Consider the following 22,268-nt stretch of genomic DNA (forward strand, 5'->3'; position numbering starts at 1 on the left):
AGACAGAACCTCCTGGTGTCAGGAACCACACGGGGATTGCGCTCGAGCAAGTCATGGATGCACAGCTCTATCCAGGATCACAGCTAATTGTTGACGGTAGATATGGGGAGAACAGCACACCTGCCCAGCCTCGACCTAGCTCCCGAATGTATTGTGCTGATGAATGCGTTACTGAATTTGAGCTTCAACTCGGGCACCTGCTTTATTTATATCTGTAAGTGCTTCCTGTTGAGGTTTAATTTTTGTGACAGGAGCATCGTGCCAGAATGAATCCTGCCCTGCTTATTTACCCACGAAGATGCCACCGCCGTTTTGTGCAATACCTCTACTCAACTGGAGTACTTTCTACTGGCTAATCAGTAAGTGCTACCTCTTTGGGTAAATGTATAGTGCTTTTCCTACACTACAACTGCGTAAAGGGCCAGAAGAGTTGTCTACAGTGACCATGTGTGTCTTTACCGGCGCCGACGGGCCCCGGGGTTCCTCGAGTCAGCTGTCCATCATAGTGGGGGAAAGGGCGGGAAGACGATGCCCACCGCTGGTGTGTGGGGCGGGGCCAAACGGGCGGGGCTTCCATGCAGTTCACATGCCTCTTGTTTATAAAGGGTCAGAGCAGTGTCTCTGAGGCAGACAAGGAGAAGGAACCGCCTTGGCACAGGAACTACTCGAGGATTGCGCTCGAGAAAATGAAGGATGCAAAGACCACCATCAAGGATTGCAGCTATCATTTATGGGTGGAAATCGGGAGAAGGCACATCTGCTTAACCACGCTCACGTTTCAGGGTGGAAATGGGGAGAAGGCCCCTCTGCTTAACCACGCTCACGAATTCTACACGAGGATTGCGCTCGAAAAAATGAAGGATGCAAAGACCACCATCAAGTATTACAGCTAACATTTCAGGGTGGAAATGAGGAGGAGGCGCATCTGCTAAGCCACCACCACGCTCACGAATTTTTTGGCTCATAATGCGTTACTGAATTTGAGCTTCCACTCGGGCACCTGCTTTATTTATACCTGTAAGTGCTTCCTGTTGAGGTTTAATTTTTGTGACAGGAGCATCGTGCCAGAATGAATCCTGCCCTGCATATTCACCCAAGAAGATGCCACCGTTTTGTGCAATACCTCTACTCAACTGGAGTACTTTCTACTGGCTAATCAGTAAGTGCTACCTCGTTGGGTAAATGTATAGTTCTTTTCCAACACTAAAGCTGTGTATAGGGCCAGAAGAGTCGTCTACAGTGACCATGTATGTCTGTAACGTTGCCACGGCGCCGACGGCCCCGGGGTCCCTCGAGTCAGCTGTCCATCATAGTGGGGGAAAGGGCGGGAAGACGTTGCCCACCGCTGGTGTGTGGGGCGGGGCCAAACGGGCGGGGCTTCCATGCAGTTCACATGCCTCTTGTTTATAAAGGGTCAGAGCAGTGTCTCTGAGGCAGACAAGGAGAAGGAACCGCCTTGGCACAGGAACTACTCGAGGATTGCGCTCGAGAAAATGAAGGATGCAAAGACCACCATCAAGGATTGCAGCTATCATTTCAGGGTGGAAATCGGGAGAAGGCACATCTGCTTAACCACGCTCACGAATTCTACACGAGGATTGCGCTCGAAAAAATGAAGGATGCAAAGACCACCATCAAGTATTACAGCTAACATTTCAGGGTGGAAATGGGGAGAAGGCCCCTCTGCTTAACCACGCTCACGAATTCTACACGAGGATTGCGCTCGAAAAAATGAAGGATGCAAAGACCACCATCAAGTATTACAGCTAACATTTCAGGGTGGAAATGAGGAGAAGGCGCATCTGCTAAGCCACCACCACGCTCACGAATTTTTTGGCTCATAATGCGTTACTGAATTTGAGCTTCCACTCGGGCACCTGCTTTATTTATATCTGTAAGTGCTTCCTGTTGAGGTTTAATTTTTGTGACAGGAGCATCGTGCCAGAATGAATCCTGCCCTGCATATTTACCCACGAAGATGCCACCGCCGTTTTGTGCAATACCTCTACTCAACTGGAGTACTTTCTACTGGCTAATCAGTAAGTGCTACCTCGTTGGGTAAATGTATAGTGCTTTTCCTACACTACAACTGCGTAAAGGGCCAGAAGAGTTGTCTACAGTGACCATGTGTGTCTTTACCGGCGCCGACGGGCCCCGGGTTCCTGGAGTCAGCTGTCCATCATAGTGGGGGAAAGGGCGGGAAGACGATGCCCACCGCTGGTGTGTGGGGCGGGGCCAAACGGGCGTGGCTTCCATGCAGTTCACATGCCTCTTGTTTATAAAGGGCCAGAGACCGATCGGAGCAGCAGATGAGGAGACAGAACCTCCTGGAGTCAGGAACCACACGGGGATTGCGCTCGAGCAAGTCATGGATGCACAGCTCTATCCAGGATCACAGCTAAGTGTTGACGGTAGATATGGGGAGAACAGCACACCTGCCCAGCCTCGACCTAGCTCCCGAATGTATTGTGCTGATGAATGTGTTACTGAATTTGAGCTTCAACTCGGGCACCTGCTTTATTTATATCTGTAAGTGCTTCCTGTTGAGGTTTAATTTTTGTGACAGGAGCATCGTGCCAGAATGAATCCTGCCCTGCATATTTACCCACGAAGATGCCACCGCCGTTTTGTGCAATACCTCTACTCAACTGGAGTACTTTCTACTGGCTAATCAGTAAGTGCTACCTCGTTGGGTAAGTGTATAGTGCTTTTCCTACACTACAACTGCGTAAAGGGCCAGAAGAGTTGTCTACAGTGACCATGTGTGTCTTTACCGGCGCCGACGGGCCCCGGGGTTCCTCGAGTCAGCTGTCCATCATAGTGGGGGAAAGGGCGGGAAGACGATGCCCACCGCTGGTGTGTGGGGCGGGGCCAAACGGGCGTGGCTTCCACGCAGTTCACATGCCTCTTGTTTATAAAGGGCCAGAGACCGATCGGAGCAGCAGATGAGGAGACAGAACCTCCTGGTGTCAGGAACCACACGGGGATTGCGCTCGAGCAAGTCATAAGTCATGGATGCACAGCTCTATCCAGGATCACAGCTAATTGTTGACGGTAGATATGGGGAGAACAGCACACCTGCCCAGCCTCGACCTAGCTCCCGAATGTATTGTGCTGATGAATGCGTTACTGAATTTGAGCTTCAACTCGGGCACCTGCTTTATTTATATCTGTAAGTGCTTCCTGTTGAGGTTTAATTTTTGTGACAGGAGCATCGTGCCAGAATGAATCCTGCCCTGCATATTTACCCACGAAGATGCCACCGCCGTTTTGTGCAATACCTCTACTCAACTGGAGTACTTTCTACTGGCTAATCAGTAAGTGCTACCTCGTTGGGTAAATGTATAGTGCTTTTCCTACACTACAACTGCGTAAAGGGCCAGAAGAGTTGTCTACAGTGACCATGTGTGTCTTTACCGGCGCCGACGGGCCCCGGGGTTCCTCGAGTCAGCTGTCCATCATAGTGGGGGAAAGGGCGGGAAGACGATGCCCACCGCTGGTGTGTGGGGCGGGGCCAAACGGGCGTGGCTTCCATGCAGTTCACATGCCTCTTGTTTATAAAGGGCCAGAGACCGATCGGAGCAGCAGATGAGGAGACAGAACCTCCTGGAGTCAGGAACCACACGGGGATTGCGCTCGAGCAAGTCATGGATGCACAGCTCTATCCAGGATCACAGCTAATTGTTGACGGTAGATATGGGGAGAACAGCACACCTGCCCAGCCTCGACCTAGCTCCCGAATGTATTGTGCTGATGAATGTGTTACTGAATTTGAGCTTCAACTCGGGCACCTGCTTTATTTATATCTGTAAGTGCTTCCTGTTGAGGTTTAATTTTTGTGACAGGAGCATCGTGCCAGAATGAATCCTGCCCTGCATATTTACCCACGAAGATGCCACCGCCGTTTTGTGCAATACCTCTACTCAACTGGAGTACTTTCTACTGGCTAATCAGTAAGTGCTACCTCGTTGGGTAAATGTATAGTGCTTTTCCTACACTACAACTGCGTAAAGGGCCAGAAGAGTTGTCTACAGTGACCATGTGTGTCTTTACCGGCGCCGACGGGCCCCGGGGTTCCTCGAGTCAGCTGTCCATCATAGTGGGGGAAAGGGCGGGAAGACGATGCCCACCGCTGGTGTGTGGGGCGGGGCCAAACGGGCGTGGCTTCCATGCAGTTCACATGCCTCTTGTTTATAAAGGGCCAGAGACCGATCGGAGCAGCAGATGAGGAGACAGAACCTCCTGGTGTCAGGAACCACACGGGGATTGCGCTCGAGCAAGTCATAAGTCATGGATGCACATCTCTATCCAGGATCACAGCTAATTGTTGACGGTAGATATGGGGAGAACAGCACACCTGCCCAGCCTCGACCTAGCTCCCGAATGTATTGTGCTGATGAATGCGTTACTGAATTTGAGCTTCAACTCGGGCACCTGCTTTATTTATATCTGTAAGTGCTTCCTGTTGAGGTTTTATTTTTGTGACAGGAGCATCGTGCCAGAATGAATCCTGCCCTGCATATTTACCCACGAAGATGCCACCGCCGTTTTGTGCAATACCTCTACTCAACTGGAGTACTTTCTACTGGCTAATCAGTAAGTGCTACCTCGTTGGGTAAATGTATAGTGCTTTTCCTACACTACAACTGCGTAAAGGGCCAGAAGAGTTGTCTACAGTGACCATGTGTGTCTTTACCGGCGCCGACGGGCCCCGGGGTTCCTCGAGTCAGCTGTCCATCATAGTGGGGGAAAGGGCGGGAAGACGATGCCCACCGCTGGTGTGTGGGGCGGGGCCAAACGGGCGTGGCTTCCACGCAGTTCACATGCCTCTTGTTTATAAAGGGCCAGAGACCGATCGGAGCAGCAGATGAGGAGACAGAACCTCCTGGTGTCAGGAACCACACGGGGATTGCGCTCGAGCAAGTCATGGATGCACAGCTCTATCCAGGATCACAGCTAATTGTTGACGGTAGATATGGGGAGAACAGCACACCTGCCCAGCCTCGACCTAGCTCCCGAATGTATTGTGCTGATGAATGCGTTACTGAATTTGAGCTTCAACTCGGGCACCTGCTTTATTTATATCTGTAAGTGCTTCCTGTTGAGGTTTAATTTTTGTGACAGGAGCATCGTGCCAGAATGAATCCTGCCCTGCTTATTTACCCACGAAGATGCCACCGCCGTTTTGTGCAATACCTCTACTCAACTGGAGTACTTTCTACTGGCTAATCAGTAAGTGCTACCTCTTTGGGTAAATGTATAGTGCTTTTCCTACACTACAACTGCGTAAAGGGCCAGAAGAGTTGTCTACAGTGACCATGTGTGTCTTTACCGGCGCCGACGGGCCCCGGGGTTCCTCGAGTCAGCTGTCCATCATAGTGGGGGAAAGGGCGGGAAGACGATGCCCACCGCTGGTGTGTGGGGCGGGGCCAAACGGGCGTGGCTTCCACGCAGTTCACATGCCTCTTGTTTATAAAGGGCCAGAGACCGATCGGAGCAGCAGATGAGGAGACAGAACCTCCTGGTGTCAGGAACCACACGGGGATTGCGCTCGAGCAAGTCATAAGTCATGGATGCACAGCTCTATCCAGGATCACAGCTAATTGTTGACGGTAGATATGGGGAGAACAGCACACCTGCCCAGCCTCGACCTAGCTCCCGAATGTATTGTGCTGATGAATGCGTTACTGAATTTGAGCTTCAACTCGGGCACCTGCTTTATTTATATCTGTAAGTGCTTCCTGTTGAGGTTTAATTTTTGTGACAGGAGCATCGTGCCAGAATGAATCCTGCCCTGCTTATTTACCCACGAAGATGCCACCGCCGTTTTGTGCAATACCTCTACTCAACTGGAGTACTTTCTACTGGCTAATCAGTAAGTGCTACCTCTTTGGGTAAATGTATAGTGCTTTTCCTACACTACAACTGCGTAAAGGGCCAGAAGAGTTGTCTACAGTGACCATGTGTGTCTTTACCGGCGCCGACGGGCCCCGGGGTTCCTCGAGTCAGCTGTACATCATAGTGGGGGAAAGGGCGGGAAGACGATGCCCACCGCTGGTGTGTGGGGCGGGGCCAAACGGGCGGGGCTTCCATGCAGTTCACATGCCTCTTGTTTATAAAGGGTCAGAGCAGTGTCTCTGAGGCAGACAAGGAGAAGGAACCGCCTTGGCACAGGAACTACTCGAGGATTGCGCTCGAGAAAATGAAGGATGCAAAGACCACCATAAAGGATTGCAGCTATCATTTCAGGGTGGAAATCGGGAGAAGGCACATCTGCTTAACCACGCTCACGTTTCAGGGTGGAAATGGGGAGAAGGCCCCTCTGCTTAACCACGCTCACGAATTCTACACGAGGATTGCGCTCGAAAAAATGAAGGATGCAAAGACCACCATCAAGTATTACAGCTAACATTTCAGGGTGGAAATGAGGAGGAGGCGCATCTGCTAAGCCACCACCACGCTCACGAATTTTTTGGCTCATAATGCGTTACTGAATTTGAGCTTCCACTCGGGCACCTGCTTTATTTATACCTGTAAGTGCTTCCTGTTGAGGTTTAATTTTTGTGACAGGAGCATCGTGCCAGAATGAATCCTGCCCTGCATATTCACCCAAGAAGATGCCACCGTTTTGTGCAATACCTCTACTCAACTGGAGTACTTTCTACTGGCTAATCAGTAAGTGCTACCTCGTTGGGTAAATGTATAGTTCTTTTCCAACACTAAAGCTGTGTATAGGGCCAGAAGAGTCGTCTACAGTGACCATGTATGTCTGTAACGTTGCCACGGCGCCGACGGCCCCGGGGTCCCTCGAGTCAGCTGTCCATCATAGTGGGGGAAAGGGCGGGAAGACGTTGCCCACCGCTGGTGTGTGGGGCGGGGCCAAACGGGCGGGGCTTCCATGCAGTTCACATGCCTCTTGTTTATAAAGGGTCAGAGCAGTGTCTCTGAGGCAGACAAGGAGAAGGAACCGCCTTGGCACAGGAACTACTCGAGGATTGCGCTCGAGAAAATGAAGGATGCAAAGACCACCATCAAGGATTGCAGCTATCATTTCAGGGTGGAAATCGGGAGAAGGCACATCTGCTTAACCACGCTCACGAATTCTACACGAGGATTGCGCTCGAAAAAATGAAGGATGCAAAGACCACCATCAAGTATTACAGCTAACATTTCAGGGTGGAAATGGGGAGAAGGCCCCTCTGCTTAACCACGCTCACGAATTCTTCACGAGGATTGCGCTCGAAAAAATGAAGGATGCAAAGACCACCATCAAGTATTACAGCTAACATTTCAGGGTGGAAATGAGGAGAAGGCGCATCTGCTAAGCCACCACCACGCTCACGAATTTTTTGGCTCATAATGCGTTACTGAATTTGAGCTTCCACTCGGGCACCTGCTTTATTTATATCTGTAAGTGCTTCCTGTTGAGGTTTAATTTTTGTGACAGGAGCATCGTGCCAGAATGAATCCTGGCCTGCATATTTACCCACGAAGATGCCACCGCCGTTTTGTGCAATACCTCTACTCAACTGGAGTACTTTCTACTGGCTAATCAGTAAGTGCTACCTCGTTGGGTAAATGTATAGTGCTTTTCCTACACTACAACTGCGTAAAGGGCCAGAAGAGTTGTCTACAGTGACTATGTGTGTCTTTACCGGCGCCGACGGGCCCGGGGTTCCTCGAGTCAGCTGTCCATCATAGTGGGGGAAAGGGCGGGAAGACGATGCCCACCGCTGGTGTGTGGGGCGGGGCCAAACGGGCGTGGCTTCCACGCAGTTCACATGCCTCTTGTTTATAAAGGGCCAGAGACCGATCGGAGCAGCAGATGAGGAGACAGAACCTCCTGGTGTCAGGAACCACACGGGGATTGCGCTCGAGCAAGTCATGGATGCACAGCTCTATCCAGGATCACAGCTAATTGTTGACGGTAGATATGGGGAGAACAGCACACCTGCCCAGCCTCGACCTAGCTCCCGAATGTATTGTGCTGATGAATGCGTTACTGAATTTGAGCTTCAACTCGGGCACCTGCTTTATTTATATCTGTAAGTGCTTCCTGTTGAGGTTTAATTTTTGTGACAGGAGCATCGTGCCAGAATGAATCCTGCCCTGCATATTTACCCACGAAGATGCCACCGCCGTTTTGTGCAATACCTCTACTCAACTGGAGTACTTTCTACTGGCTAATCAGTAAGTGCTACCTCGTTGGGTAAATGTATAGTGCTTTTCCTACACTACAACTGCGTGAAGGGCCAGAAGAGATGTCTACAGTGACCATGTGTGTCTTTACCGGCGCCGACGGGCCCCGGGGTTCCTCGAGTCAGCTGTCCATCATAGTGGGGGGAAAGGGCGGGAAGACGATGCCCACCGCTGGTGTGTGGGGCGGGGCCAAACGGGCGTGGCTTCCACGCAGTTCACATGCCTCTTGTTTATAAAGGGCCAGAGACCGATCGGAGCAGCAGATGAGGAGACAGAACCTCCTGGTGTCAGGAACCACACGGGGATTGCGCTCGAGCAAGTCATGGATGCACAGCTCTATCCAGGATCACAGCTAATTGTTGACGGTAGATATGGGGAGAACAGCACACCTGCCCAGCCTCGACCTAGCTCCCGAATGTATTGTGCTGATGAATGCGTTACTGAATTTGAGCTTCAACTCGGGCACCTGCTTTATTTATATCTGTAAGTGCTTCCTGTTGAGGTTTAATTTTTGTGACAGGAGCATCGTGCCAGAATGAATCCTGCCCTGCATATTTACCCACGAAGATGCCACCGCCGTTTTGTGCAATACCTCTACTCAACTGGAGTACTTTCTACTGGCTAATCAGTAAGTGCTACCTCGTTGGGTAAATGTATAGTGCTTTTCCTACACTACAACTGCGTGAAGGGCCAGAAGAGATGTCTACAGTGACCATGTGTGTCTTTACCGGCGCCGACGGGCCCCGGGGTTCCTCGAGTCAGCTGTCCATCATAGTGGGGGGAAAGGGCGGGAAGACGATGCCCACCGCTGGTGTGTGGGGCGGGGCCAAACGGGCGTGGCTTCCACGCAGTTCACATGCCTCTTGTTTATAAAGGGCCAGAGACCGATCGGAGCAGCAGATGAGGAGACAGAACCTCCTGGTGTCAGGAACCACACGGGGATTGCGCTCGAGCAAGTCATGGATGCACAGCTCTATCCAGGATCACAGCTAATTGTTGACGGTAGATATGGGGAGAACAGCACACCTGCCCAGCCTCGACCTAGCTCCCGAATGTATTGTGCTGATGAATGCGTTACTGAATTTGAGCTTCAACTCGGGCACCTGCTTTATTTATATCTGTAAGTGCTTCCTGTTGAGGTTTTATTTTTGTGACAGGAGCATCGTGCCAGAATGAATCCTGCCCTGCATATTCACCCAAGAAGATGCCACCGTTTTGTGCAATACCTCTACTCAACTGGAGTACTTTCTACTGGCTAATCAGTAAGTGCTACCTCGTTGGGTAAATGTATAGTTCTTTTCCAACACTAAAGCTGTGTATAGGGCCAGAAGAGTCGTCTACAGTGACCATGTATGTCTGTAACGTTGCCACGGCGCCGACGGCCCCGGGGTCCCTCGAGTCAGCTGTCCATCATAGTGGGGGAAAGGGCGGGAAGACGTTGCCCACCGCTGGTGTGTGGGGCGGGGCCAAACGGGCGGGGCTTCCATGCAGTTCACATGCCTCTTGTTTATAAAGGGTCAGAGCAGTGTCTCTGAGGCAGACAAGGAGAAGGAACCGCCTTGGCACAGGAACTACTCGAGGATTGCGCTCGAGAAAATGAAGGATGCAAAGACCACCATCAAGGATTGCAGCTATCATTTCAGGGTGGAAATCGGGAGAAGGCACATCTGCTTAACCACGCTCACGAATTCTACACGAGGATTGCGCTCGAAAAAATGAAGGATGCAAAGACCACCATCAAGTATTACAGCTAACATTTCAGGGTGGAAATGGGGAGAAGGCCCCTCTGCTTAACCACGCTCACGAATTCTACACGAGGATTGCGCTCGAAAAAATGAAGGATGCAAAGACCACCATCAAGTATTACAGCTAACATTTCAGGGTGGAAATGAGGAGAAGGCGCATCTGCTAAGCCACCACCACGCTCACGAATTTTTTGGCTCATAATGCGTTACTGAATTTGAGCTTCCACTCGGGCACCTGCTTTATTTATATCTGTAAGTGCTTCCTGTTGAGGTTTAATTTTTGTGACAGGAGCATCGTGCCAGAATGAATCCTGCCCTGCATATTTACCCACGAAGATGCCACCGCCGTTTTGTGCAATACCTCTACTCAACTGGAGTACTTTCTACTGGCTAATCAGTAAGTGCTACCTCGTTGGGTAAATGTATAGTGCTTTTCCTACACTACAACTGCGTAAAGGGCCAGAAGAGTTGTCTACAGTGACCATGTGTGTCTTTACCGGCGCCGACGGGCCCCGGGTTCCTGGAGTCAGCTGTCCATCATAGTGGGGGAAAGGGCGGGAAGACGATGCCCACCGCTGGTGTGTGGGGCGGGGCCAAACGGGCGTGGCTTCCATGCAGTTCACATGCCTCTTGTTTATAAAGGGCCAGAGACCGATCGGAGCAGCAGATGAGGAGACAGAACCTCCTGGAGTCAGGAACCACACGGGGATTGCGCTCGAGCAAGTCATGGATGCACAGCTCTATCCAGGATCACAGCTAAGTGTTGACGGTAGATATGGGGAGAACAGCACACCTGCCCAGCCTCGACCTAGCTCCCGAATGTATTGTGCTGATGAATGTGTTACTGAATTTGAGCTTCAACTCGGGCACCTGCTTTATTTATATCTGTAAGTGCTTCCTGTTGAGGTTTAATTTTTGTGACAGGAGCATCGTGCCAGAATGAATCCTGCCCTGCATATTTACCCACGAAGATGCCACCGCCGTTTTGTGCAATACCTCTACTCAACTGGAGTACTTTCTACTGGCTAATCAGTAAGTGCTACCTCGTTGGGTAAATGTATAGTGCTTTTCCTACACTACAACTGCGTAAAGGGCCAGAAGAGTTGTCTACAGTGACCATGTGTGTCTTTACCGGCGCCGACGGGCCCCGGGGTTCCTCGAGTCAGCTGTCCATCATAGTGGGGGAAAGGGCGGGAAGACGATGCCCACCGCTGGTGTGTGGGGCGGGGCCAAACGGGCGTGGCTTCCACGCAGTTCACATGCCTCTTGTTTATAAAGGGCCAGAGACCGATCGGAGCAGCAGATGAGGAGACAGAACCTCCTGGTGTCAGGAACCACACGGGGATTGCGCTCGAGCAAGTCATAAGTCATGGATGCACAGCTCTATCCAGGATCACAGCTAATTGTTGACGGTAGATATGGGGAGAACAGCACACCTGCCCATCCTCGACCTAGCTCCCGAATGTATTGTGCTGATGAATGCGTTACTGAATTTGAGCTTCAACTCGGGCACCTGCTTTATTTATATCTGTAAGTGCTTCCTGTTGAGGTTTAATTTTTGTGACAGGAGCATCGTGCCAGAATGAATCCTGCCCTGCATATTTACCCACGAAGATGCCACCGCCGTTTTGTGCAATACCTCTACTCAACTGGAGTACTTTCTACTGGCTAATCAGTAAGTGCTACCTCGTTGGGTAAATGTATAGTGCTTTTCCTACACTACAACTGCGTAAAGGGCCAGAAGAGTTGTCTACAGTGACCATGTGTGTCTTTACCGGCGCCGACGGGCCCCGGGGTTCCTCGAGTCAGCTGTCCATCATAGTGGGGGAAAGGGCGGGAAGACGATGCCCACCGCTGGTGTGTGGGGCGGGGCCAAACGGGCGTGGCTTCCATGCAGTTCACATGCCTCTTGTTTATAAAGGGCCAGAGACCGATCGGAGCAGCAGATGAGGAGACAGAACCTCCTGGAGTCAGGAACCACACGGGGATTGCGCTCGAGCAAGTCATGGATGCACAGCTCTATCCAGGATCACAGCTAATTGTTGACGGTAGATATGGGGAGAACAGCACACCTGCCCAGCCTCGACCTAGCTCCCGAATGTATTGTGCTGATGAATGTGTTACTGAATTTGAGCTTCAACTCGGGCACCTGCTTTATTTATATCTGTAAGTGCTTCCTGTTGAGGTTTAATTTTTGTGACAGGAGCATCGTGCCAGAATGAATCCTGCCCTGCATATTTACCCACGAAGATGCCACCGCCGTTTTGTGCAATACCTCTACTCAACTGGAGTACTTTCTACTGGCTAATCAGTAAGTGCTACCTCGTTGGGTAAATGTATAGTGCTTTTCCTACACTACAACTGCGTAAAGGGCCAGAAGAGTTGTCTACAGTGACCATGTGTGTCTTTACCGGCGCCGACGGGCCCCGGGGTTCCTCGAGTCAGCTGTCCATCATAGTGGGGGAAAGGGCGGGAAGACGATGCCCACCGCTGGTGTGTGGGGCGGGGCCAAACGGGCGTGGCTTCCATGCAGTTCACATGCCTCTTGTTTATAAAGGGCCAGAGACCGATCGGAGCAGCAGATGAGGAGACAGAACCTCCTGGTGTCAGGAACCACACGGGGATTGCGCTCGAGCAAGTCATAAGTCATGGATGCACAGCTCTATCCAGGATCACAGCTAATTGTTGACGGTAGATATGGGGAGAACAGCACACCTGCCCAGCCTCGACCTAGCTCCCGAATGTATTGTGCTGATGAATGCGTTACTGAATTTGAGCTTCAACTCGGGCACCTGCTTTATTTATATCTGTAAGTGCTTCCTGTTGAGGTTTTATTTTTGTGACAGGAGCATCGTGCCAGAATGAATCCTGCCCTGCATATTTACCCACGAAGATGCCACCGCCGTTTTGTGCAATACCTCTACTCAACTGGAGTACTTTCTACTGGCTAATCAGTAAGTGCTACCTCGTTGGGTAAATGTATAGTGCTTTTCCTACACTACAACTGCGTAAAGGGCCAGAAGAGTTGTCTACAGTGACCATGTGTGTCTTTACCGGCGCCGACGGGCCCCGGGGTTCCTCGAGTCAGCTGTCCATCATAGTGGGGGAAAGGGCGGGAAGACGATGCCCACCGCTGGTGTGTGGGGCGGGGCCAAACGGGCGTGGCTTCCACGCAGTTCACATGCCTCTTGTTTATAAAGGGCCAGAGACCGATCGGAACAGCAGATGAGGAGACAGAACCTCCTGGTGTCAGGAACCACACGGGGATTGCGCTCGAGCAAGTCATGGATGCACAGCTCTATCCAGGATCACAGCTAATTGTTGACGGTAGATATGGGGAGAACAGCACACCTGCCCAGCCTCGACCTAGCTCCCGAATGTATTGTGCTGATGAATGCGTTACTGAATTTGAGCTTCAACTCGGGCACCTGCTTTATTTATATCTGTAAGTGCTTCCTGTTGAGGTTTAATTTTTGTGACAGGAGCATCGTGCCAGAATGAATCCTGCCCTGCTTATTTACCCACGAAGATGCCACCGCCGTTTTGTGCAATACCTCTACTCAACTGGAGTACTTTCTACTGGCTAATCAGTAAGTGCTACCTCTTTGGGTAAATGTATAGTGCTTTTCCTACACTACAACTGCGTAAAGGGCCAGAAGAGTTGTCTACAGTGACCATGTGTGTCTTTACCGGCGCCGACGGGCCCCGGGGTTCCTCGAGTCAGCTGTCCATCATAGTGGGGGAAAGGGCGGGAAGACGATGCCCACCGCTGGTGTGTGGGGCGGGGCCAAACGGGCGTGGCTTCCACGCAGTTCACATGCCTCTTGTTTATAAAGGGCCAGAGACCGATCGGAGCAGCAGATGAGGAGACAGAACCTCCTGGTGTCAGGAACCACACGGGGATTGCGCTCGAGCAAGTCATAAGTCATGGATGCACAGCTCTATCCAGGATCACAGCTAATTGTTGACGGTAGATATGGGGAGAACAGCACACCTGCCCAGCCTCGACCTAGCTCCCGAATGTATTGTGCTGATGAATGCGTTACTGAATTTGAGCTTCAACTCGGGCACCTGCTTTATTTATATCTGTAAGTGCTTCCTGTTGAGGTTTAATTTTTGTGACAGGAGCATCGTGCCAGAATGAATCCTGCCCTGCTTATTTACCCACGAAGATGCCACCGCCGTTTTGTGCAATACCTCTACTCAACTGGAGTACTTTCTACTGGCTAATCAGTAAGTGCTACCTCTTTGGGTAAATGTATAGTGCTTTTCCTACACTACAACTGCGTAAAGGGCCAGAAGAGTTGTCTACAGTGACCATGTGTGTCTTTACCGGCGCCGACGGGCCCCGGGGTTCCTCGAGTCAGCTGTACATCATAGTGGGGGAAAGGGCGGGAAGACGATGCCCACCGCTGGTGTGTGGGGCGGGGCCAAACGGGCGGGGCTTCCATGCAGTTCACATGCCTCTTGTTTATAAAGGGTCAGAGCAGTGTCTCTGAGGCAGACAAGGAGAAGGAACCGCCTTGGCACAGGAACTACTCGAGGATTGCGCTCGAGAAAATGAAGGATGCAAAGACCACCATCAAGGATTGCAGCTATCATTTCAGGGTGGAAATCGGGAGAAGGCACATCTGCTTAACCACGCTCACGTTTCAGGGTGGAAATGGGGAGAAGGCCCCTCTGCTTAACCACGCTCACGAATTCTACACGAGGATTGCGCTCGAAAAAATGAAGGATGCAAAGACCACCATCAAGTATTACAGCTAACATTTCAGGGTGGAAATGAGGAGGAGGCGCATCTGCTAAGCCACCACCACGCTCACGAATTTTTTGGCTCATAATGCGTTACTGAATTTGAGCTTCCACTCGGGCACCTGCTTTATTTATACCTGTAAGTGCTTCCTGTTGAGGTTTAATTTTTGTGACAGGAGCATCGTGCCAGAATGAATCCTGCCCTGCATATTCACCCAAGAAGATGCCACCGTTTTGTGCAATACCTCTACTCAACTGGAGTACTTTCTACTGGCTAATCAGTAAGTGCTACCTCGTTGGGTAAATGTATAGTTCTTTTCCAACACTAAAGCTGTGTATAGGGCCAGAAGAGTCGTCTACAGTGACCATGTATGTCTGTAACGTTGCCACGGCGCCGACGGCCCCGGGGTCCCTCGAGTCAGCTGTCCATCATAGTGGGGGAAAGGGCGGGAAGACGTTGCCCACCGCTGGTGTGTGGGGCGGGGCCAAACGGGCGGGGCTTCCATGCAGTTCACATGCCTCTTGTTTATAAAGGGTCAGAGCAGTGTCTCTGAGGCAGACAAGGAGAAGGAACCGCCTTGGCACAGGAACTACTCGAGGATTGCGCTCGAGAAAATGAAGGATGCAAAGACCACCATCAAGGATTGCAGCTATCATTTCAGGGTGGAAATCGGGAGAAGGCACATCTGCTTAACCACGCTCACGAATTCTACACGAGGATTGCGCTCGAAAAAATGAAGGATGCAAAGACCACCATCAAGTATTACAGCTAACATTTCAGGGTGGAAATGGGGAGAAGGCCCCTCTGCTTAACCACGCTCACGAATTCTTCACGAGGATTGCGCTCGAAAAAATGAAGGATGCAAAGACCACCATCAAGTATTACAGCTAACATTTCAGGGTGGAAATGAGGAGAAGGCGCATCTGCTAAGCCACCACCACGCTCACGAATTTTTTGGCTCATAATGCGTTACTGAATTTGAGCTTCCACTCGGGCACCTGCTTTATTTATATCTGTAAGTGCTTCCTGTTGAGGTTTAATTTTTGTGACAGGAGCATCGTGCCAGAATGAATCCTGGCCTGCATATTTACCCACGAAGATGCCACCGCCGTTTTGTGCAATACCTCTACTCAACTGGAGTACTTTCTACTGGCTAATCAGTAAGTGCTACCTCGTTGGGTAAATGTATAGTGCTTTTCCTACACTACAACTGCGTAAAGGGCCAGAAGAGTTGTCTACAGTGACTATGTGTGTCTTTACCGGCGCCGACGGGCCCGGGGTTCCTCGAGTCAGCTGTCCATCATAGTGGGGGAAAGGGCGGGAAGACGATGCCCACCGCTGGTGTGTGGGGCGGGGCCAAACGGGCGTGGCTTCCACGCAGTTCACATGCCTCTTGTTTATAAAGGGCCAGAGACCGATCGGAGCAGCAGATGAGGAGACAGAACCTCCTGGTGTCAGGAACCACACGGGGATTGCGCTCGAGCAAGTCATGGATGCACAGCTCTATCCAGGATCACAGCTAATTGTTGACGGTAGATATGGGGAGAACAGCACACCTGCCCAGCCTCGACCTAGCTCCCGAATGTATTGTGCTGATGAATGCGTTACTGAATTTGAGCTTCAACTCGGGCACCTGCTTTATTTATATCTGTAAGTGCTTCCTGTTGAGGTTTAATTTTTGTGACAGGAGCATCGTGCCAGAATGAATCCTGCCCTGCATATTTACCCACGAAGATGCCACCGCCGTTTTGTGCAATACCTCTACTCAACTGGAGTACTTTCTACTGGCTAATCAGTAAGTGCTACCTCGTTGGGTAAATGTATAGTGCTTTTCCTACACTACAACTGCGTGAAGGGCCAGAAGAGATGTCTACAGTGACCATGTGTGTCTTTACCGGCGCCGACGGGCCCCGGGGTTCCTCGAGTCAGCTGTCCATCATAGTGGGGGGAAAGGGCGGGAAGACGATGCCCACCGCTGGTGTGTGGGGCGGGGCCAAACGGGCGTGGCTTCCACGCAGTTCACATGCCTCTTGTTTATAAAGGGCCAGAGACCGATCGGAGCAGCAGATGAGGAGACAGAACCTCCTGGTGTCAGGAACCACACGGGGATTGCGCTCGAGCAAGTCATGGATGCACAGCTCTATCCAGGATCACAGCTAATTGTTGACGGTAGATATGGGGAGAACAGCACACCTGCCCAGCCTCGACCTAGCTCCCGAATGTATTGTGCTGATGAATGCGTTACTGAATTTGAGCTTCAACTCGGGCACCTGCTTTATTTATATCTGTAAGTGCTTCCTGTTGAGGTTTAATTTTTGTGACAGGAGCATCGTGCCAGAATGAATCCTGCCCTGCATATTTACCCACGAAGATGCCACCGCCGTTTTGTGCAATACCTCTACTCAACTGGAGTACTTTCTACTGGCTAATCAGTAAGTGCTACCTCGTTGGGTAAATGTATAGTGCTTTTCCTACACTACAACTGCGTGAAGGGCCAGAAGAGATGTCTACAGTGACCATGTGTGTCTTTACCGGCGCCGACGGGCCCCGGGGTTCCTCGAGTCAGCTGTCCATCATAGTGGGGGGAAAGGGCGGGAAGACGATGCCCACCGCTGGTGTGTGGGGCGGGGCCAAACGGGCGTGGCTTCCACGCAGTTCACATGCCTCTTGTTTATAAAGGGCCAGAGACCGATCGGAGCAGCAGATGAGGAGACAGAACCTCCTGGTGTCAGGAACCACACGGGGATTGCGCTCGAGCAAGTCATGGATGCACAGCTCTATCCAGGATCACAGCTAATTGTTGACGGTAGATATGGGGAGAACAGCACACCTGCCCAGCCTCGACCTAGCTCCCGAATGTATTGTGCTGATGAATGCGTTACTGAATTTGAGCTTCAACTCGGGCACCTGCTTTATTTATATCTGTAAGTGCTTCCTGTTGAGGTTTTATTTTTGTGACAGGAGCATCGTGCCAGAATGAATCCTGCCCTGCATATTCACCCAAGAAGATGCCACCGTTTTGTGCAATACCTCTACTCAACTGGAGTACTTTCTACTGGCTAATCAGTAAGTGCTACCTCGTTGGGTAAATGTATAGTTCTTTTCCAACACTAAAGCTGTGTATAGGGCCAGAAGAGTCGTCTACAGTGACCATGTATGTCTGTAACGTTGCCACGGCGCCGACGGCCCCGGGGTCCCTCGAGTCAGCTGTCCATCATAGTGGGGGAAAGGGCGGGAAGACGTTGCCCACCGCTGGTGTGTGGGGCGGGGCCAAACGGGCGGGGCTTCCATGCAGTTCACATGCCTCTTGTTTATAAAGGGTCAGAGCAGTGTCTCTGAGGCAGACAAGGAGAAGGAACCGCCTTGGCACAGGAACTACTCGAGGATTGCGCTCGAGAAAATGAAGGATGCAAAGACCACCATCAAGGATTGCAGCTATCATTTCAGGGTGGAAATCGGGAGAAGGCACATCTGCTTAACCACGCTCACGAATTCTACACGAGGATTGCGCTCGAAAAAATGAAGGATGCAAAGACCACCATCAAGTATTACAGCTAACATTTCAGGGTGGAAATGGGGAGAAGGCCCCTCTGCTTAACCACGCTCACGAATTCTACACGAGGATTGCGCTCGAAAAAATGAAGGATGCAAAGACCACCATCAAGTATTACAGCTAACATTTCAGGGTGGAAATGAGGAGAAGGCGCATCTGCTAAGCCACCACCACGCTCACGAATTTTTTGGCTCATAATGCGTTACTGAATTTGAGCTTCCACTCGGGCACCTGCTTTATTTATATCTGTAAGTGCTTCCTGTTGAGGTTTAATTTTTGTGACAGGAGCATCGTGCCAGAATGAATCCTGCCCTGCATATTTACCCACGAAGATGCCACCGCCGTTTTGTGCAATACCTCTACTCAACTGGAGTACTTTCTACTGGCTAATCAGTAAGTGCTACCTCGTTGGGTAAATGTATAGTGCTTTTCCTACACTACAACTGCGTAAAGGGCCAGAAGAGTTGTCTACAGTGACCATGTGTGTCTTTACCGGCGCCGACGGGCCCCGGGTTCCTGGAGTCAGCTGTCCATCATAGTGGGGGAAAGGGCGGGAAGACGATGCCCACCGCTGGTGTGTGGGGCGGGGCCAAACGGGCGTGGCTTCCATGCAGTTCACATGCCTCTTGTTTATAAAGGGCCAGAGACCGATCGGAGCAGCAGATGAGGAGACAGAACCTCCTGGAGTCAGGAACCACACGGGGATTGCGCTCGAGCAAGTCATGGATGCACAGCTCTATCCAGGATCACAGCTAAGTGTTGACGGTAGATATGGGGAGAACAGCACACCTGCCCAGCCTCGACCTAGCTCCCGAATGTATTGTGCTGATGAATGTGTTACTGAATTTGAGCTTCAACTCGGGCACCTGCTTTATTTATATCTGTAAGTGCTTCCTGTTGAGGTTTAATTTTTGTGACAGGAGCATCGTGCCAGAATGAATCCTGCCCTGCATATTTACCCACGAAGATGCCACCGCCGTTTTGTGCAATACCTCTACTCAACTGGAGTACTTTCTACTGGCTAATCAGTAAGTGCTACCTCGTTGGGTAAATGTATAGTGCTTTTCCTACACTACAACTGCGTAAAGGGCCAGAAGAGTTGTCTACAGTGACCATGTGTGTCTTTACCGGCGCCGACGGGCCCCGGGGTTCCTCGAGTCAGCTGTCCATCATAGTGGGGGAAAGGGCGGGAAGACGATGCCCACCGCTGGTGTGTGGGGCGGGGCCAAACGGGCGTGGCTTCCACGCAGTTCACATGCCTCTTGTTTATAAAGGGCCAGAGACCGATCGGAGCAGCAGATGAGGAGACAGAACCTCCTGGTGTCAGGAACCACACGGGGATTGCGCTCGAGCAAGTCATAAGTCATGGATGCACAGCTCTATCCAGGATCACAGCTAATTGTTGACGGTAGATATGGGGAGAACAGCACACCTGCCCAGCCTCGACCTAGCTCCCGAATGTATTGTGCTGATGAATGCGTTACTGAATTTGAGCTTCAACTCGGGCACCTGCTTTATTTATATCTGTAAGTGCTTCCTGTTGAGGTTTAATTTTTGTGACAGGAGCATCGTGCCAGAATGAATCCTGCCCTGCATATTTACCCACGAAGATGCCACCGCCGTTTTGTGCAATACCTCTACTCAACTGGAGTACTTTCTACTGGCTAATCAGTAAGTGCTACCTCGTTGGGTAAATGTATAGTGCTTTTCCTACACTACAACTGCGTAAAGGGCCAGAAGAGTTGTCTACAGTGACCATGTGTGTCTTTACCGGCGCCGACGGGCCCCGGGGTTCCTCGAGTCAGCTGTCCATCATAGTGGGGGAAAGGGCGGGAAGACGATGCCCACCGCTGGTGTGTGGGGCGGGGCCAAACGGGCGTGGCTTCCATGCAGTTCACATGCCTCTTGTTTATAAAGGGCCAGAGACCGATCGGAGCAGCAGATGAGGAGACAGAACCTCCTGGAGTCAGGAACCACACGGGGATTGCGCTCGAGCAAGTCATGGATGCACAGCTCTATCCAGGATCACAGCTAAGTGTTGACGGTAGATATGGGGAGAACAGCACACCTGCCCAGCCTCGACCTAGCTCCCGAATGTATTGTGCTGATGAATGTGTTACTGAATTTGAGCTTCAACTCGGGCACCTGCTTTATTTATATCTGTAAGTGCTTCCTGTTGAGGTTTAATTTTTGTGACAGGAGCATCGTGCCAGAATGAATCCTGCCCTGCATATTTACCCACGAAGATGCCACCGCCGTTTTGTGCAATACCTCTACTCAACTGGAGTACTTTCTACTGGCTAATCAGTAAGTGCTACCTCGTTGGGTAAATGTATAGTGCTTTTCCTACACTACAACTGCGTAAAGGGCCAGAAGAGTTGTCTACAGTGACCATGTGTGTCTTTACCGGCGCCGACGGGCCCCGGGGTTCCTCGAGTCAGCTGTCCATCATAGTGGGGGAAAGGGCGGGAAGACGATGCCCACCGCTGGTGTGTGGGGCGGGGCCAAACGGGCGTGGCTTCCACGCAGTTCACATGCCTCTTGTTTATAAAGGGCCAGAGACCGATCGGAGCAGCAGATGAGGAGACAGAACCTCCTGGTGTCAGGAACCACACGGGGATTGCGCTCGAGCAAGTCATAAGTCATGGATGCACAGCTCTATCCAGGATCACAGCTAATTGTTGACGGTAGATATGGGGAGAACAGCACACCTGCCCAGCCTCGACCTAGCTCCCGAATGTATTGTGCTGATGAATGCGTTACTGAATTTGAGCTTCAACTCGGGCACCTGCTTTATTTATATCTGTAAGTGCTTCCTGTTGAGGTTTTATTTTTGTGACAGGAGCATCGTGCCAGAATGAATCCTGCCCTGCATATTTACCCACGAAGATGCCACCGCCGTTTTGTGCAATACCTCTACTCAACTGGAGTACTTTCTACTGGCTAATCAGTAAGTGCTACCTCGTTGGGTAAATGTATAGTGCTTTTCCTACACTACAACTGCGTAAAGGGCCAGAAGAGTTGTCTACAGTGACCATGTGTGTCTTTACCGGCGCCGACGGGCCCCGGGGTTCCTCGAGTCAGCTGTCCATCATAGTGGGGGAAAGGGCGGGAAGACGATGCCCACCGCTGGTGTGTGGGGCGGGGCCAAACGGGCGTGGCTTCCACGCAGTTCACATGCCTCTTGTTTATAAAGGGCCAGAGACCGATCGGAACAGCAGATGAGGAGACAGAACCTCCTGGTGTCAGGAACCACACGGGGATTGCGCTCGAGCAAGTCATGGATGCACAGCTCTATCCAGGATCACAGCTAATTGTTGACGGTAGATATGGGGAGAACAGCACACCTGCCCAGCCTCGACCTAGCTCCCGAATGTATTGTGCTGATGAATGCGTTACTGAATTTGAGCTTCAACTCGGGCACCTGCTTTATTTATATCTGTAAGTGCTTCCTGTTGAGGTTTAATTTTTGTGACAGGAGCATCGTGCCAGAATGAATCCTGCCCTGCTTATTTACCCACGAAGATGCCACCGCCGTTTTGTGCAATACCTCTACTCAACTGGAGTACTTTCTACTGGCTAATCAGTAAGTGCTACCTCTTTGGGTAAATGTATAGTGCTTTTCCTACACTACAACTGCGTAAAGGGCCAGAAGAGTTGTCTACAGTGACCATGTGTGTCTTTACCGGCGCCGACGGGCCCCGGGGTTCCTCGAGTCAGCTGTCCATCATAGTGGGGGAAAGGGCGGGAAGACGATGCCCACCGCTGGTGTGTGGGGCGGGGCCAAACGGGCGTGGCTTCCACGCAGTTCACATGCCTCTTGTTTATAAAGGGCCAGAGACCGATCGGAGCAGCAGATGAGGAGACAGAACCTCCTGGTGTCAGGAACCACACGGGGATTGCGCTCGAGCAAGTCATAAGTCATGGATGCACAGCTCTATCCAGGATCACAGCTAATTGTTGACGGTAGATATGGGGAGAACAGCACACCTGCCCAGCCTCGACCTAGCTCCCGAAT

This window comes from Triturus cristatus, chromosome 8, assembly GCF_964204655.1.
Source record: "Triturus cristatus chromosome 8, aTriCri1.1, whole genome shotgun sequence".
In the NCBI taxonomy this organism is placed as follows: domain Eukaryota; kingdom Metazoa; phylum Chordata; class Amphibia; order Caudata; family Salamandridae; genus Triturus; species Triturus cristatus.